At 36.4% G+C, this 18,579-nt stretch overlaps 1 long non-coding RNA gene across 4 annotated transcripts in view; it reads left to right on the top strand.

Annotated features, from left to right (window-relative positions):
• Nucleotides 1–468: 468 nt before the first annotated feature.
• Nucleotides 469–18,579, top strand: part of LOC144305100 (uncharacterized) — a 50,410-nt gene continuing 32,299 nt past the window's right edge. For 2 of the 4 annotated variants that reach the window (XR_013372127.1, XR_013372126.1), the window contains exons 1-5: nt 469–669; nt 5,138–5,375; nt 6,324–6,602; nt 15,402–15,457; nt 17,126–17,525. This is a non-coding gene — a long non-coding RNA (uncharacterized LOC144305100). The remainder of the gene's footprint in view (nt 670–5,137; nt 5,376–6,323; nt 6,603–15,401; nt 15,458–17,125; nt 17,526–18,579) is intronic. The other 2 variants (XR_013372128.1, XR_013372129.1) reach the window with 2 other exon arrangements.

The raw sequence follows: 18,579 nt of genomic DNA, 5'->3' as shown, positions 1-18,579 counted from the left end.
TAACAATATGTTAATTAAAATTTAACCTTAAATTTTTAAATGAAACATTTTAAGCACAGAAAACAAGATAACAGATATCTATATGTCAAAAACTCAAATTTATCAAGTGTTAACATTTTGCTGTATTTTTTCCAGGTCACTCTTTATTAAAAATATGAAAATAAAACATTACAGATATAGCTATGACCCCACTCCCCATTCCTTCTCACTCTCATCTCAGAGGTAACAATTATTCTGATGTTGATGTCTGTCAATTTCAACTATATATCTTTTTAAATTGTCTACTATCATTTATAGATTTTTAATTTACATACACATCATCACCCTGCAAAATGTCCTTTTGTCATTCAACCTGTGACATTTTTAGATAAACATATATTTTGCTGCATGAATCTCTGGTTCATTCACTTTACTTACCATGCAATATTCTATGTTATCAACTAAAATTACCCACTGATTAATTTCCCTTTTAAGGGATGATTTAAATAGGTTGTTTTATTTTCTTCTATTACAAAAACACTGCACATTTGGGAGAGTTTTTCTAGAGTGGATGTCTGGATATTTGCTACTATAGATGTCAAGTAGAAGCCATGGACATCTTCGGCTTTGCTGAATCCTGACAAGTTGCTTTCCAAAGTTTTGGTAGGAACTCACTCTCCTACCAGCCAGGTGATTTCCCCACACCATATTATCAGATTCTACATTTTACCAATTAAGAGTGTGTGAAACGGTATCCTATTACTTTTCATTTGGATTGCTCTGATTACTAGAGGAGTCAAGTATCTTTGTAAAGTTTCTTTATTTTTACATTTTCTATCTTTTTGTTAGTTTTTGAGGAGGTATGGGTGTGGGTAAAGGCACTATTCTAAAGTGATCCCTACCTAGTTAGAGCCTGGAGACTCGCAGTAATTGAATTGACCTCAACAACAGCATTTATAAACAGAAAAATAATCTGTAATCGCTAACATTGACTCTGCTGTGTTTGTATTACAGCATCCATCTTCACAATTCTCATGTGTTTCTGCCCTTCTTAAAATAATTGGCAACTACAGAGAAAAACAAAATCATAAAATAAGAATAATTGGAAATAATGTGATCTATTCCTCTCAAAATGGAGATGAATGGGTAAACTCCCACATGCCTAGATGGTATAAAATGACCCTTTGGATATCTAAGTGAGTTATGACTATCTGAAAAATTCGATCAACGAACAAGTGAAAAACAAAGGCCAACATGACCAAAGTCTCTCGGCTATTTCTGAGACAGAAAGACTAACATGACTATGAAATAGATTCTTCTTTTTAATTAAGGTTCTATCAGATTTTTTAATTAAGGTTTTATCATATTTTTTTTATGTCAGATTTTCCTGTGGGGCATCTTTCTAGAACAAATCATCCATTGTATCTCATGGAAAGTTGGAAATGAAAAATCTTCGGTTTTCCATTCACTGGAAATGTATTTGCTATTAATTGTCGTAGATGTGGATACCTTGGGTGGGTTTCAGACAAGCACAATTACTACAACAGCTCTGCATTTTATGATATTTCGTATTTTTCTCTGATTTATATGCTTTTAGGTTGCCATTAACATGCTTTGTTACATTCCATATAAAATGAAATGAGATCAATGCACATCTTAAACTCATTATGCTGATATTACAAATGCAAATTGCCTGCTACCTACACGGTAGTTAAATATCATCTTGCAGTTTCCTGTTACTTATGAACAATTTAGAAATAACATCGGCAATTTTAAATATGTTTTCTTTGTCTCCTCAAACTTGCGTTGCTCCCAAATATATGCCCTATCTTGGAGAAAGACTTGCAAAGTCAAACTGACTATGATGACTTTCCTCCTAGATTAGTGGGTTAAAAATAAAATGCACTGTCACTTGTTTTCAAGGAAATTCTGAACTGCTTTATTGTACATCTGACATTTCCATACGTCTGTTGAAGTATCAACACAAACACCTCGCTGTCCACAGATGGGGCTACACTTTCAGGGAGGCGGTTTTCATTCATTAGAGCCTCTCATGATAACGTAGCAAGCACTGGGCACCCCAAAAGCAATGCATTGTGAAGCTTGTCCCATAAGCAGCATCACAGAATGGTACTAATCAGAAAATGAATACCCAGTTTGGCCTCAGTGTGTAACAATGTTTTCCAGGACAACGTAGGCTTCAAAAGGACTAACTCTCATTTGAAAATGTCATGAGAGAAGTCTGCACAATTAGTATGAGGAATATATTCAATTTTTTTAAAAATATTTTATTTATTTGCTTGAGATAGAGAGAGAGCGAGAGCACGGGCAAGGGAGGGACAGAGGGAGAAGGAGAAGCAGACTCACCACTGAGCAGGGATCCTGAAGTGGGGCTCGATCCCAAGACTCTGGGATCATGACCTGAGCCGAAGGCAGATGCTTAACCAGCTGGCACTCTCATAGAGATTTAATGTTAAACACCTTGCTGAATTTGTAAAATGTATGCCAGCTGTATTGTCCTCATCCATTTAGAGTAGTAATTAGGAAATGCTATAAACAAACAAACAAACAAACATTTAATTAATAGCTTGGTTTGATTTGTTCTCTGTGAAACCATGCTGATACCTAATAATCCTTCAATGAACTGTTTAGAACCTTTCCTGAACCCCTAAATCGCTTCTCTGTGCTCTTCTTCCCTTTATACCTTGGCCTATTCTATCTTTTCTTCTCGAAAGCCCTGTCTTTACCCCTCCCCAATTTGTTTGTCCTCCCTTCCCCCTACCTCACAAACACTCCTTCACATCTTGATCTCTTAGTGGACTTTCTGCTAAGAGATTAAAATCTTTCACTTCAGGCTCTTTTGAATTTTTTGTTGTTATTTGTATTAATTACATATTTACATTGTACATAATCTCCACTGAATTATAAACTCTTTCAAGTTATGGACAGTTTCCATTCATCTCTCTATCCTCAACACCGAATACCATGTCTGGCACATCAGGTTTCAATAAGTGACTGAGTGAAAGAATTTGTCCCTGTAGTACCCATTGGTGGTCATCAGTCACTAGCAGTCTCAAGTTTATGAAATCTTCCTACTTCCCCTTTGTGCATTCCACAGTAACATTGCTTTTTTGCAAACTTCTAGAATTTTTTCCAACCTCTGGAGAGCACTTCCAATTCCACGCCAAGGCAGTAGCCTTAAATTTATGTAAAGGGTCCTCAGGCTCCTCTATTTTTTTCTGGACTTAAGTTTCCTTTCACTAATATACTTAGTGAATATATTACTTCATATATTTTTATTCTCTATAAAACCCAATTTGGAATTCATATTTAATCAATCAAAATCATGAAAGTCATTGCTATAATTTAAACTCTTACAAAATGAATACTTGATTTAAAATTTTTTAGAGTGAAGTAATTTTTTAGAATTAATACACACGAAGCCTTTGAGTATTAGCATCTTGCAAACCAAAAGAAATTTGGCAAAGAAATTTATCAACTGATTCCTGATAAATATTGACCAGAAATAATTAAATGATAATAGCAATAATCAGAATCACAAAAGTAACCAAGTCTGGCTTCTCTTCTCACATTTAAATGCTCTCAACTGTAAAATTCATTACAGACTGTGAAATTGCAATTGTTTCCTAGCAGAAGTGATCATTTGTGCTTGTGACCAATCTCTAATTTAAATAGAATTTTAAAGATCTGCCTCTGATTCATGGTATATGGTGAAAAACAGACATACAAAACTGGAATTTTATTACGTGCGTTTTCCTGGCTCACAAATACTAGATTTTTTCCTCAAATAATTTACTTAACATGTCAACGTTGTCTAATAAGTATCAACCATTTTATTGCCCAGAGGTTATAAAGGGGCTTGTCTGACATTAGCTCCATTTGCCCTCACGATTCCAAAGACTTTTTCAAAGGAGATAATCAGCGTAGAGAGATGTTAGAAAGGAGCATGCAACGCAGAGGTGAATATGAGGTCGTGCTAATGACTTTCTGAAAAAAATAGTAAAAGCAAAAGGAAAAAAGATGACAAAAATTTTTTAAATAGTCTTTTAACACAAGACCAAAAAAAAAAAAAAAATATATATATATATATATCGCTTCCTTTCCAAAGACATGCTGTTTAACACTGCCTCTTTGGGAAGATCAAATGCCTAAATTCTGATCCATAAATCATGGTACATATGTCTTTATAATTTAAATATATAGTCCAGTTAGTTCTGAAACACAAATATGTAAAATTCCCTCAGAAGGTACCTAAAGAGTAAATACTTTCTTTGACCATGAAAAGAGCCCTGAGGGGCTTTTGTGAGCTGTAGAACGATACATCTTACTTTTATTTCCACACTAGGCAAGTCAGTAGAGTCCATAACAAAGAAAAACATTCTCAAAGCAACCAAACAAATATGAGTTTAATAGGATTACAATGTGATCATTTGTTCACTCCTTTGAGGGATTTTGCATAAAAGAATAACCAGTTGGGGTTATGGGTAACTAAATGTCCTATTTTAAACTTTTCTCTATTCTAACTTCTCACAATTTTGATGTGTTATGCTTGCAAATGAAAAACAAGATTTTGGGCAGCCTGGGTGGCTCAGCGGTTTAGCGCTGCCTTCAGCCCAGGGCATGATCCTAGAGACCCCGGATCGAGTCCCATGTTGGGCTCCCTGCATGGAGCCTGCGTCTCCCTCTCTCTCTCTCTCTCTCTCATGAATAAATAAATAAAATCTTAAAAAAAGAAAGAAAGAAAAACAAGATTTTGCTATGAGTGCTGAGGGTGGGATGGCACAGCTAGGCTGAGGTATAAAAGGATTGGATTAAATTACAAAAACTGAGTCACAGGGAGATTGGAGAAAGAAATATCATCGGTCAGGAAAAAAAAAAAAGTACCTGTTTTTTGTTTTTCCAAATGTGGCTTTTAAAAAGTCAATTACTGATAAGAATAATTGATCACTTCTAAGTGTGGCAAAGGTAAAGACTGGGCTTCTTCATGAATAATTCTGGGATCATTTTTATTTTAACATCTTATAAATGATCTCAAGCAGAAACGCAGAGTAAAATCTCACAGAGTACTGGTGGGTACATGAGTCTTTTTTCTTTCTTTCTTTTTTTCTTTTCTTTTTCTTTTTTCTTTTTTTTTTAGGAACCTCTACAAACCAACATGGGTTTGAACCCAGGACCCTAAATTCAAGAGTCACATGCTCTACTAACTGAGCCAGACAGGAGCCCCAAGGAGCATACAAGTCTTACAGAGAGTGAATGACAAGTGAATGAAGATAAGCAGGACTAGGTTTTTCTGCATCTATGCAAGTGGAGAGAGAGCCCTTTGAAGGAGAGACTACAACCTGACTCATCTGTGTACCTCCAGCCCCAGTCATAAGGTATGAACCCTATATATTTGTGTAACAAGAAGAAAGGTTTGTAAGGTAGACAACTAAGAAGTTAAGAAGTCAAATAGAACAAATCTAACATGCATGTATAAACTGTAAAAGTCAGGTGCTATTCACGACCCCGCAAAGGGATGTGGGAACGGTTGGAAGAAGTTGGCTCAATATGCCCTGGCAACAAAATCAATTCAGTTCAATTCGGCAAACATGGGACACAGAAAACGAGCCAGGCACACACACAGACCTGAAGTAAAAGCAGGCAGAGAGGCCTGGATTAAATCATTCTACTCCCAATTGGAGCATAATTTAATTCGTTACAACTTTAATTTTAGCTAGCCATTGGCTCTTAGTACATAATCTGATAAATCCCTGTATTTGTAGCAAAGCAACTATACCCAAGACAATGACCTAGATATGTGTGGCGACAGAGACATTAGAACAAGAGATAGCGTTGAAAGAATAAAATTTCCAAGAAAGAAGCCCTGGAGGATTTGGGTGCTGCCTGCAGAAGTGACAGCAGGAGCAGACAGCTATTGTGTCTCGGCCAGGAAATGTTTGCTGGTATTTATGAAGTCTCCCTCATGTGCCTAGCTCTGAGGATATGGAGGTGGAAGTAATAAAGGATGACCAAAAAAATTCATCTTGTTCAAAATACACCAGAAGTTTACATACAAATATATTTAATCCAATCCAAATTAGTCCCCTGTGATGGGAATGGGAAGAGAAAAGGGAAAGAGAAGTCCGATGCAGGGGAGGGGCTGTGGCATATTCAGTGTTGCTGTTTCTAATGCAGAGGGTATTTTTACAATTCTCTTTGGAAAATGCCTTCTGAGGTGGTGGGCATTGTATTAAGTATTTTCAATTATGGCAGAAAAAAAGTTATGGCATGCTCCCTTCATTTGAAGACATATTTATTATTCAAAATTTTCTTTTCTTTTTAAGATTTTTATTTGTTCATGAGAGAGAGAGAGAGGCAGACACATAGGCAGAGGGAGAAGCAGACTCCCTGTGGGGAGCCTGATGCAGGACTCGATTCCAGGACCCCGGGATCACGACCTGAACCGAAGGCAGACGCTCAACCGCTGAGCCACTGAGGCACCCCAACTATTTAAACTTTTCATTGAAAATTTCAAACATATACAAAAAATGAGAGAATCACATAATGAACCACCATGTATCCATCAGTCAGCTGCAGCAATGATAAACCCATCGGCAGTCTTGGTAGGTTTGCCCTCGACTTGCGTCTTCAACTTCAGATTACTTTGAATCCAATCCCATGCATCATATCATTTCATTTTTATTTTTATTTTTTTATTATTTTTTATTTTTTTAACTTTTATTTATTTATGATAGTCATACAGAGAGAGAGAGAGAGGGGCAGAAACATAGGCAGAGGGAGAAGCAGGCTCCATGCACCGGGACCCCGAGGTGGGATTCGATCCCGGGTCTCCAGGATCGCGCCCTGGGCCAAAGGCAGGCGCTAAACCGCTGCGCCACCCAGGGATCCCATCATTTCATTTTTAATTTAAACTTTTTCGAATCACTAAGACATATTCTTTATAAAAATATAACCACAATACCATATTAACGGCTTAAACATAATAATCATTTCTTAATATCATTAACTAATCAGTGCTCAAATGCATCTATTATCTTTTTTTTTTTTTTTATAGCTTGCTTATTCGAATCAGGAATCCAAAAGGTCTATACTTTCGAAATACTTGGTATGTTTCCTAAGATTTTAAAAAGTTCTTTGATTTATAGGTTCTATCACCATCACCTTTTATTTTTCCCTTGCAAATTATTTTTTGAGGAGTTAAGATTTTTTTTCTTTTGTTGTGAGACTTTCAGGCTGGATTTGGGGGCTTGCATTCCCATGGCAACATTTAACACATTTCTCTATCCCCTTGATTTCCTGTAGGGTGAAAGAGGCTCCAGCAGATTCTGGTTCAATTTTTAGAAAAAATAGTATTTGAGGATATATTTATTTTTAATAAACACTCAAATGTCTTTCAGAGTCCAGTGTGATGAGAAAGATGGGGTATCTGTTTGAATAATATAATTTAAGGGGTTTATCTTAAAAGAAATGACACAAGAACAAAAAGATTTGTTTACTCAGAAACAGACCCATAAATACAAAGAATAAACTACTGATTGAAGAGGGGAGAAGATGGGGTCTGGGCAAAATGGGTAAAGGGGAATAGGAAGTATAGGCTCCCAGTATGGGATGAAGTAGTCATGGGGATGAAAGGCACAGCATCGGGAATATAGTCAATAATACTGTAATAGTGCTGTTTAGCTCTATACTTGTGGTGAGCATAGTGTAACCTATAGAGTTGTCAGATCCCTATGTTGTACACCTGAAACTACTGTAATGCTGTGTGTCAACTATACTTCAGTTAAAAAATATTTCTTTATTCATTTTACTCAAAGTATTCTCTCCAAGCAATTCTGAGAATAGTTGCCAAGACTTTTATTTAAGCAATAGCAATATCATTGAAATAAATATAAAATGATCCCAAGATCTTGTTACCTTTTTTGTGAGGTATGAGTTCCGTGTATGTTTGAAAAATATTCTTATCATTGCTTTAATATACTTTATTACCCTGACTCTCAAGAACTTACAACCAAGTTCCCAACACATAGTAGATGTAACAAAATAATCCAGGGGTACAAACTAATGCCTGAGAATTATTATAATATGTCTTTGGAAGAGATATAAACATATTTTCTATCTTTGGGAAACATAAAATACTATAAAGAGCTTGATGGGCAGCCCGGGTGGCTCAGCGGTTTAGCGCCTGCCTTTGGCCCGGGGCATGATCTTGGGGACCCAGAATCAAGTCCCAAGTCGGGCTCCCAGCGTGGAGCCTGCTTCTCCCTCTGCCTGTGTCTCTGACTCTCTCTCTCTCTCTTTCTGTCTCTCAAGAATAAATAAATAAAATCTTAAAAAAAAAAAAGAGCTTGATAAGCCCACTTAGAAGACCTATAGGCAGGGGCAGGAAGAGATAATCTAAGGATAGAGTCATCTGATGACTTTTGATAGAAACAGAATGACAGGGGGAAAAAACTGTTGAAATATTTTGGTTTCCCCAAATTCAAATGTTTAAACAAGTTACGCCTGTGCTTAACTTTAGTTTTCTATAGGACAGAGTTCAAACAGGTATAATCCTGTTCTGTTCTGTCGCATGTAGCAAAATTAACAGCAAATAAGGTTTGCTTATATAGGCTGTGGATACACAAGTTGGTTGTGATTTTAATAACTTAAGAAAATAGGTTAGGAAGTAATGGGTTAGGAAACATCATTGTATGTTCACAGAATGTTCAGAGTGTGTGAAAATGTGTTTATAGAAGTTATCAGTGGACTAAGCTGATCAAAAATAATCAACAGAACTTATCTTCTAAAGACATTTCTCTATTGAGATTTCTATTTAGGAATTCTCACATAACACATTCTGAAAATAACAAAATATGCCTAATCATATCATATCCTGATCAATGGAATCGTAAATGTATCATATGGTAAAGTGTCAGGTGATTCTGCAGTAAGACTCAGCTTGGTGAGTGGAGATATATTAATGAATACAATGTAATCTGAAAATTGCCTGATAAAGGTTTTGCGTGGATAAAACACAAACAATGTTTGTGTTACCTCATTTCCCTCTCCCATCATAGATACTAGGAAAAGCCCCTAGATTTTGTCCACAGGATATCACCTTATATTAGAGCAAAAAGAGTTGAGTATCAACCTATAAGTAATCATGACATAAGAAGAAAACATGTGGATATGTTTATGTGTGTATGTTTGTATACATAATTGAGATGTAACTGTGACTAATAAATCTTATGCCCTCTGGGAATTTACCTAAACTTTGCTTTCTGACATGTCATGTGGCAAAAAGATAGCAGGTGATTAATTTACCCTCCTGATATTTGCTCAAACATATTTTCCAGTGATCAAGGCAATGCATTTCAGCTAATACATCTTATTTGACCAGCAGATTTTGACACAGTTAATTTGAAACTCTATTTATTGAAATTCTTATATCCTGGCTTCCAGGACACGAAACTTCTCACCTCCCTTTTCATTCTCTTTTTCCTGGCTTCTCCTTATCCCTCTGACCTCAAAACATCAAAGTGCCCCAGAGACTGATCAACCCTGTTTTTTTCTTTATCTCCAGTCATGCCCTTGGTGATCTCAATCTAGCAACTTTTTTTTAATGATTTTTTTTTTTTTTTAATTTTGAGAGAGAGAGAGAGTGAGCACACGGGGTGAGAGAGAGTGGGAGTGGGGGAGGGGCAGAGAATCTTAAGCAGACTCCAAGCCTGAGCTAGGGTTTGTCATGGGGGCTCCTCATCACAGGGGCTCATTGGGAGGGGACTCACCCAAGAGCTCAAGGGGGAGGGGCCTGGTGGTTCCACTTGGGACTCAAGCTCAGGGTCCTGAGCTTATGACCTGAGCTAAAACGAAGAATAGGAGGCTTAACCAACTAAGCCACCCAAGCGTCCTGTCGATCCAGCAACTTTCAATACTATTTATATGCAAAGACTCTCAAGTTTAGACAACCAATCCAGATGCTTCTCACATTGCCTCTTCAGTACCTTGTCTTGGTGCAACTTTATTCCTGGTTTCCAGCCCCCACCTGCTCCCCCTGGAGTCTTCTCCACCTATTAACTGTGGCACCACCTTTCCAATTGCTCAAAGGACCATTAGAGTCAGCCTTGGCTCTTCTGTTCCTCCCAAACCCTAAATCCAGTCTCTCAGTAAATCCTTTTGGTTCTAGTTTCAAAGTATGTCTAGATCTATTTATCTCCACTTCCTGGGCCCTAGTTTGGAAACACTCAGGTCCAAACCATTGTCATCTCTCACCTGAATTGATTCAGGAGCCCTCTAACTGGTATCCCTGGTATACATTTTGGCCACCTCTCCTCCCACCCCATCCCAGTCTGTCCTCAGTTCAGGGGCCAGAGAGACCCTTTTAAGCCTACATCCTGGCATGAAAATTGTTCACTTTTGATCTTACCCAGAGTACCATCATTCTGGAGGAGTGAGGAAAGAGATGAGTCAGTGAAAAATGGAGTTGGGAGCAGATCATGGGGGCTTTGAAGAGGACTCGGTAAGAGGTTGGGATTTTACTGCGGAAGGAGAAGGGAAGCTTCCCAGTGTTTGAATGGACAATACATTGTATGTCAGATGATGATAACAGCTTTAAGAAAATAGAAAGTAGGGAAGTGAGGAGGAGGTAGTGTTGACGAGAGAGACCAGTTGTGATATGATGCTGGCTGTGTCAGGAAAGTCTGAAAACTCATGAGGGAACAAGCTGTATGGATATCTGGGGAATTGTTCCAGGCAGGAAAAAAATAAGTATAAAGAGCCTGATTTATGAACATGCCTTGCTTATTCAAAGGAATTTTAAGGACAATGTTTCTTCAACCAGAAATCCAATCTTATACCCCTGTGGAATGTAGGTTTTATTAGGTTACAGTTTTTTTAAAAAAATTTCCCATTTCTATATCCTTAGATTCTAGAAAAATACCTCACATGATTCACATTTAATAAAAAATTGTTGACTAAATGGGAAGATAGCTCTAAAGTAAGGTATAATTACATATACTAACTTAAACTTGAAAATCATATCCAGTGGTCTGATTCCATAATTAATGAAGTCCCAGTCCATAGCCCAGAATGCCCTGGCTTTCCAATGGCCATAGCTGAAGAGAACAGAGAACTATCTGAGGACACATAATAAAATCCTTTCCTGCACACTCCAGTCCTCCCAGTCTGGATAGAGTGCCCTTTCTGTGCTATTAGTCTACTCTCTATTACACTTAATCTCAGCACTCATTATCCTGAATGTACTTGTCTCTATTCCTGCTACTGAGATTTCAGGGTTTAATAAAGAAATTCTTCTTCTTTGCCCAAAAAAGATAGATAGACATAGGAATCAAACAGATGGAGATTTTAAAATGTCAAGGTTATTACTGACTTAAAAAAACAACAACAACACTGGAATGAAGGATATGCCTAAGGTATTTGAGCAAATAGTCATGATATAATTCACCAAGTTAGATATATGGCACTCACTCTACTAGTTGTCACAGCTGGACAATTATTGGTTTCTACCTACATGGAAAATGTCCCTTTTACCACATGACAGAGAGCAAATCTGAGCATTTGCTTCCTGTAAGCCAGAAATACTATAATCTGGTGGTTCCAGAAGGGTAAATCAAGGCATGCCCAGTACCCGAGCCTAAGCTCTCCATCAGATAAATCTCTTACCCTCCTCTGGGGAAGATTGGTAAAAGGGTAGAGAAATTCAGGATCGGTCATTTTTCCTCTACTTGAAAATATGAAAACTAGGAGAAAATTGGCCCATCTAACCTCCAATACCCACTGACCTATAAATCATGGATTTAATCCTCAGTGCTTACGACAGAGTCTGGTATATAGAAAGTGAAAAAACAAATATTAGATAAACTAAATTGTTGAAAGATCATGTTTAAGAAGCTAATATTATATCCCCTTCAAAAATTTTTTTTAAAAATTTTAAAAGTAAAATAAAATAATATAAATAAACCAACCAAAAATCATCCAGAGGAGACCGGTAGCTAGAATATATGCTTAAACTTCTTGCTTGGTTTCTACTGGACTCAGAAAAAATTGCCAGAACTTACTTTTATGTCTAGTTCAAAATTAATCACTAGTATAGAATTTCTTATCAATACAGAATAACCACACACTGAAGACAATATCAGGACATATTCTCCTGGACGAGTAAGAACCAAAAACTGGCCAGAGGATGTGGAATGGGCCACCAGAGTGATCCAATACACCATAGACAAAAGGGATGTACCATCCAACTTAGGAGCCATTCTAAAGAAACCAGGCGGAGAGACAAATACAATTTTATTTTTTTATTTTTATTTTTTTTCTTCACAAATACAATTTTAAAACAACAATTTAAAAGCTAGGAATGCTAGAATACAGCACAAGAGAGGAGGCAAGAAGACTACGAGATGATGCCTGAAGGGGATCCCACTCAGATAATTCAGGAATTTGTCCCCTCAACCTTCTACACCCTTACTATCATAATTATCAAAGATTTAAATCCGTAGGTGCTTGCTCCTCCACAAGGAGAGAAAGATCCAAGAAAAATATCTTTCTTCTAAAGATCCTTCTTTTCTTTCTTCAAGAAAAAGATCCACAAAGAAGGACATGTTGTTTCAATTGAATGATTACCGACACACTGGGAATCATTTTACATGTCTATGCGTGACCTCCTTTCTACCATATGGGATCTTATTTATGACAGGATGGCATGGGTTGAACTCTTAGCTTTCTTGAGTTTTATTTTTAGTTTCCAGCATGTCTGCAACTAAGCGTGTTAAGAAGTAATTAGGTAATCATCTCCTGGCATTCTTATCATTGCTATCCTCTATGAAACATTCATTCTGCTTTCCTATCTCAGCAACTTTAAGTTTTTCTTTTCATATTTTCATGATTTTGACTATGATGCACTTTGGTGTGGTTTTCCTTGCATTTATTCTGCTTGAGGTCTCTAAGCTTGGTGGATAAGTCAGTTGATCTTTTCTGTCAAACATGGAAAAATTTTAGCTCAATGTTCCTTTAAGCTATGTTCACCCCATTGTATTACTCCTCTTCTGAAACTTGAATTACAGAAATGTTTTGAGTCTTAAAACTGTCTCACAAATCACTAAGGTTCTGTTTACTTTTTTCAGTCTTTTTCCCCCCATCTGTGTTTTAGTTTAAATGAATGCTACTTCCTGTTTTCAAACTTATTGATTTTTTTATCTGCTGTGTTCAATCTGCTTTTAATATCGTTCAGTATACTTTAAAAGTTTCAGATGGTGCATTTTTAGATCTTTGATTTCAGTTGATTATTTTTATGTTTTAAAAATATCTCCTGAAATGTCCCCTGAATTCACTCATCCTACAATTCTTCATTTCACATACTTCTGACAGCTGTTTCAAATTCCCTGATTGATCATTTCACCATCTGGGTTATCTCTCAGTCTCTTTCCATTGACATTTTTTGGATTTTTCTTTTTTCTTTTTTTTAAATTTTGGTCCTTAGTAGTGTATCCAGAAGAGCAATAAAGGTCTGGGCTATGGCACACAGGCTTCTAAGGTGACCCCTAATTATGTCAAATATCTGGCATCTTTGCCTTAGTATAATGATCTCCTGTTAAGTATGGGCTTGACTTACTGACTTGCTTCTAATCAATGGAATTTCTGAAGGTAATGGCATAGCAGTTCCATGGAAGGAGTTTGATTTCCATCTTAATAGCTGAATTTTTCTATTGACTTCTTGTCTTGCACACTTTGATGAAGTAAGCTATCATTTAGAAAAGGCTGTTTAAGAAAGGTGCATGTACATGGCAAGGATTATTTTGGTGTTTGGCAATATTCTAGACTCAAAATCAATATTCAGCACAAAGATTCATCAACAGTTTGGATGGTTTCTTCTTTGAACAATGTCAGATAGTCCTTCTCCCATCTCCTCTGTTCACCCTCTTCCAACATGAAAAACTGGATCCAAACACAAAAGCATCCAATGTTGCTTACCTATTAAGGAAAGGTTTGTTCCTCTTGGAGTTTAACTACTTTAGATTTATTTGTGCACATAATTCTTCAGTGACATTTTTAAATTTTTTTTTTTTTGAGGGGGCTTCTCTTTTGATTTTTACTGTGTCAGCAAGAATGAAGGTCTTTCATGTCCTTCTCCATTATACCCAAAAGCAAAACACTTTGTATTCATTTCTGAAGTTATACGTTTATTAAAGTAAGTTGATTCTCTTTTATCTATGTTAACTACCTATACAATCACTAATTAAAGTAGATATCCAGAACACTATGTTAAAATCTTAAAATTAACATAGTCTCAGCTTACTGGAATATGTATTAGGTATAATGTTCTATTCGGGCTCAGATTTTGTACTATTTTAGGCTAAATAAGGATTGAATGCAATTTATTTTTCCATTCTCTTAAAAAGCTCTAGAGAACCCAGCAGAAGCTTGTGACTGGGCTTTAAACATGGAAAAGGGTCATAAAATATCTTTTGTCTGATTAATTAATCTCACCTTCTATTTGCATAACAGGACTGAATCAAACATAAAATAAATTGCACTACCATAATCTAGTTTCAGAGGTTTTTTTTTTTTTTTAAGATTTTATTTATTTATTCATGAGAGACACAGAGAGAGAGAAAAACAGAGACGCAGGCAGAGGGAGAAGCAGGCTCCATGCAGGGAACCCGATGTGGGACTTGATCCCAGGACTCCAGGATCAGGCCTTAGGCTGAAGGCAAGGTCTAAACCGCTGAGCCACCCAGGGATCCCCTAGTTTCAGAGTTTTTAAGTATATTACATTCTCAAATCAAATTGAGAAAATCCATTTCTAAAATTTCTCTGTGGAATCCTGAAATTATTGTGAAACCAATTTAAGGTTATATTTTAAATTGTTTTCTCAGTTTCAGATATTTATATTTATAAAGATTTTATTTATTCATGAGATATACACAGAAGGGCTGACACACAGGCAGAGGGAGAAGCAGGCTCTCTGCAGTGAACCTGATGTGGGACTCAATCCCGGGACTCTGGGATGATGCCCTGAGCCAAAGGCAGATGCTCAACCACTGAGCCACCCAGGTGTCACCAGATATTTGTATTTATAAACAAGGAATACGTTTTACATTTATTTAGTGAGAGGCGAAGAAAATTATTATTTTGGATGAAATATATTTTCTTTTTTTAGTACAATATCTTAATACCCTTTAGTTTGATGTAATTATGGTGAACTTTCTTCTAAAATGTAGTTTCATTCCAGCTTTTTTTCTTCAAAGGACATAGTAAAAAGGTAGAGAAAGGTCATGATTATGTAACTTATTTTGGAAACTATTTAAATTTTAAATTAATTATAGTCTAACAGTGGTCAGTGTTCACAAGAAAAAAAATTCTGATAAAATATCACAACATGACATTGCTTTTTTCCCCCTTAGGAATAGTTATTCTGAAGGTCCTAAACAAGAAAGGAGTACACTCCTATGATTATCAGGTAATTTTACTACTTTTTAAATTGCAAATTAGAACTGAATTCCGTACTAAAAACCAGACACTCGGATTTGTCAATTTATAATAAAAAACAGTGATAGAGTTTATAATATATGTTTGCAAAACCTATACCAAAAAAATCCATTCAAAAGATCAGTTAAATGGTATCATAAAACATGACAGACATTTGAGAAATAGCAAAGAATAGAGAAGAAGGACTCTTTGAGAACATGTATTTCAATTTCTTGTGAATTCTGGGAGATTTACTCATAAAATTATTGAGGCCCATTTTATTATGATGTAGGTTTGAACTAAGCTAACAGTAATAGGGAATCATGCACAGCATTTCAAAGGTTTTTGACTGCTAAGTAAGTGATCTATTTACTTCTTTTTCATTTTAATTTTTCACCAAGTGAAATAATTTATTAGGACTTTATCAGAAAGCTCATAAATAGAGAATACAAATATTGTTATCTTCTTATATGTGTCATTTCCATGATGAAACTTAAAATGAATGCACCACACTGTTCACTTAGTTATATAAGTATTATGGAGAGGGAAAATCGCTATGGTGGTCCTAAGTTGATTCTCTGAATTGAGCTCAGTTCAGAGTTGGCCCATGTGACAATTTCATAAAATGGTCTATAAGGGCTTTAAACTAGGCAAGAGTGGTTCATTATTTCTGGGCCTCAGGTTGAGAGCAAACTTTTCAATCTTAGCCTTTTAACCTTCTCCTTATTCTAAAGGACGTAATCACGCTTCAGTTTCTCTATACTCTAAAAGCACTTCTAAACTTACATACCGGGATCCAATGCCTGGATAATTTTAGCCTCCGTCTACTATTATTTGTGGGTCAAAGAGCCTTTCACTCTCATTGTCTTCTTCTTCTTTAATCCTAAAACTTTCCCTCAATCCATTTCCAAATAAAGTCTAGCCCCAGAATGACTTTACAGAAGGCTTCCAATTTTTTTAAAAGGTGAATAAACATCACCTTTGATCACAAAAACATCTGGATCACAAAACATATGGGGAGTTTTAGATCGAGGATTTAATTTCTAATACATCTGAGACACAGGCCTTCCTTAAAAAGTTAATCAGGGAAAAGAAAATGAGAAACTAGAATACACATTTGCATGTCACAATAATAAAAGCAATAAAATGTTTTCAAGCATCTCAGCATACATACCTCCTGTATTTAAAATGAAGCCCTGTAACACAGACAGCAGGAAATGTAAATTTTGCCACTGTGTATTGACAGCCTTGATGTTGGAAGCTACAATTTTTCTTAATAGCCTCAGATTCTGATTTCATGTGTCCCCCACATCAACAGCAACAGAGTGTGCACTGGTGAACTCAGAGGGCGATTTTCTTTCTAAATCAGCGATGCCCTCGGATGCATTGTCTACTACCTACTTCCATCTGTAAAGGCTCTCGAAATCCCGAAAAAAAAAAGCCTATATGCTTCATTTTCTACCAATAAGTTTTTAAAAGATAAAATCACATTCACTAAAAAGGACAGCCACTAAGGAATCCAAAATTTACAAATTGGTCATCTGAGGGGCTTTCGTACTGATAAGACTTATTTATACATAGCTTTATGCTATGGCATTGGTATGGCATTAAGTTTAATGCCTCAATTAGCATGTTTGAAGCTTCCTCTGTCTTTTTCTAGCTGATAAATCCTTCCTCTATCCTACACATTTAAGTCGGTGTGGTGGAATTTCAGCTAAACCCAACAGAAAAATATTGAACATCCAATGTATGCTGCAGCTACAGAAAAGCATGATACTGTTCTTGTCTCAAAAATACATACTATTTAGGAAGACACGAAATATTATGTATAAGGGAGACTTCAAGGCAGATTCAAAAACTGTGGAGATTCATCAACCAAGAGAGAGCCTCGTCTTTGTATTGGTTGACAAAGATCCTACTGGATTAATTCCCTGCTGACAACTACCATAAAATTTGGACATAATGCAAAAAGCAGCTCCTGGAAGGTACTGGAGGCAAACAGAAACAGGTTGTCTTACAAGTGCATAATAACCCGAGGAAGAAGGATAGAAGCTATACTGGTAAGTAAGTCTACAAGGCTTTTAACCTTGAACTAAATTCAATCCACGCTGCCTACACAGTGGCAACCAGGAAACACATGTTAAAACTCACGGTTCTTCTAACCTGAGAAACCAGAATACTGAAGCCAGAAAACCATAAATGTTGAAGGGGTTTGTGGAGGATCCCAAAGGGAGAGGTGATGTGAATTCTTAGTATTCTAAAACTCTTCTCTTTGATACCTGTCACTTGACTTTTCAACATTCCATTTCTATGAACACCTTATGGGTGAAAGTAGGGGCGGAACTGTAAAGCTGGGTTGCTATATCACACTTTACAATTGGGGGCTGACCTCTGATATTCCAAGCAGTAATTTTCTTAAACATGAGGCTTCTGATACCAAGATTTAAGACTGTCTTGGGAAAGATATAATTTTGTTAAGTATTGGGATATAAAGCTCAAGATAAGCATGTTAGATGGGATGACTAAGAGTTTTACAGTGCTACATAAACAGTCACTGGCCATTTATATATATCATACATTTTCCTAATTCCTCCAGAATCTTGACAGAATACAATCTGAGACAAAAAGGAATCATTTTTCAGCTGGTTCCCTGGTGATATCTCGTGTGTCATGAGTTACTTTATTAAAATTAAACCACTCATTGTTACGAGGATTAAGATGACTTGAAATTAAAATTAACCTCCAAGAATCTGCTGTTAGTTGTATTTATAGGCACTGGAAATCCTGGGAGCTTGCTAAAACCCACACAATAATACAGAATTTAAACCAACAAACATATCTCTGAAGTTACAACTCACATTTAAAGCTCCGTGGCTGACAGAAAATTTAATAGAATTGATTTTTTGTAATCCATTACAGGCAAGGAGCAAGGGCCCAGAGTCTGCTCTCTGCCCAAAACATACCTGGCTCTGTAGCTCACAAGAGCTATATATCCCCATTTGTACAAGAAAGGATCTGTACAAAAATGCCAGAACTAGAAGGTAGTTTTTTTCTTGTCCAGAGCATGTTGGAAGTTTCATGAGTCAAATATCTACGTTTTAAGATTAAAATTTG

The sequence above is a fragment of the Canis aureus genome, chromosome 35 (assembly GCF_053574225.1).
Source record: "Canis aureus isolate CA01 chromosome 35, VMU_Caureus_v.1.0, whole genome shotgun sequence".
Taxonomy (NCBI): domain Eukaryota; kingdom Metazoa; phylum Chordata; class Mammalia; order Carnivora; family Canidae; genus Canis; species Canis aureus.
Note: the sequence above shows the minus strand (reverse complement) of the source record. Positions and strands in the feature narration are given on the sequence as shown.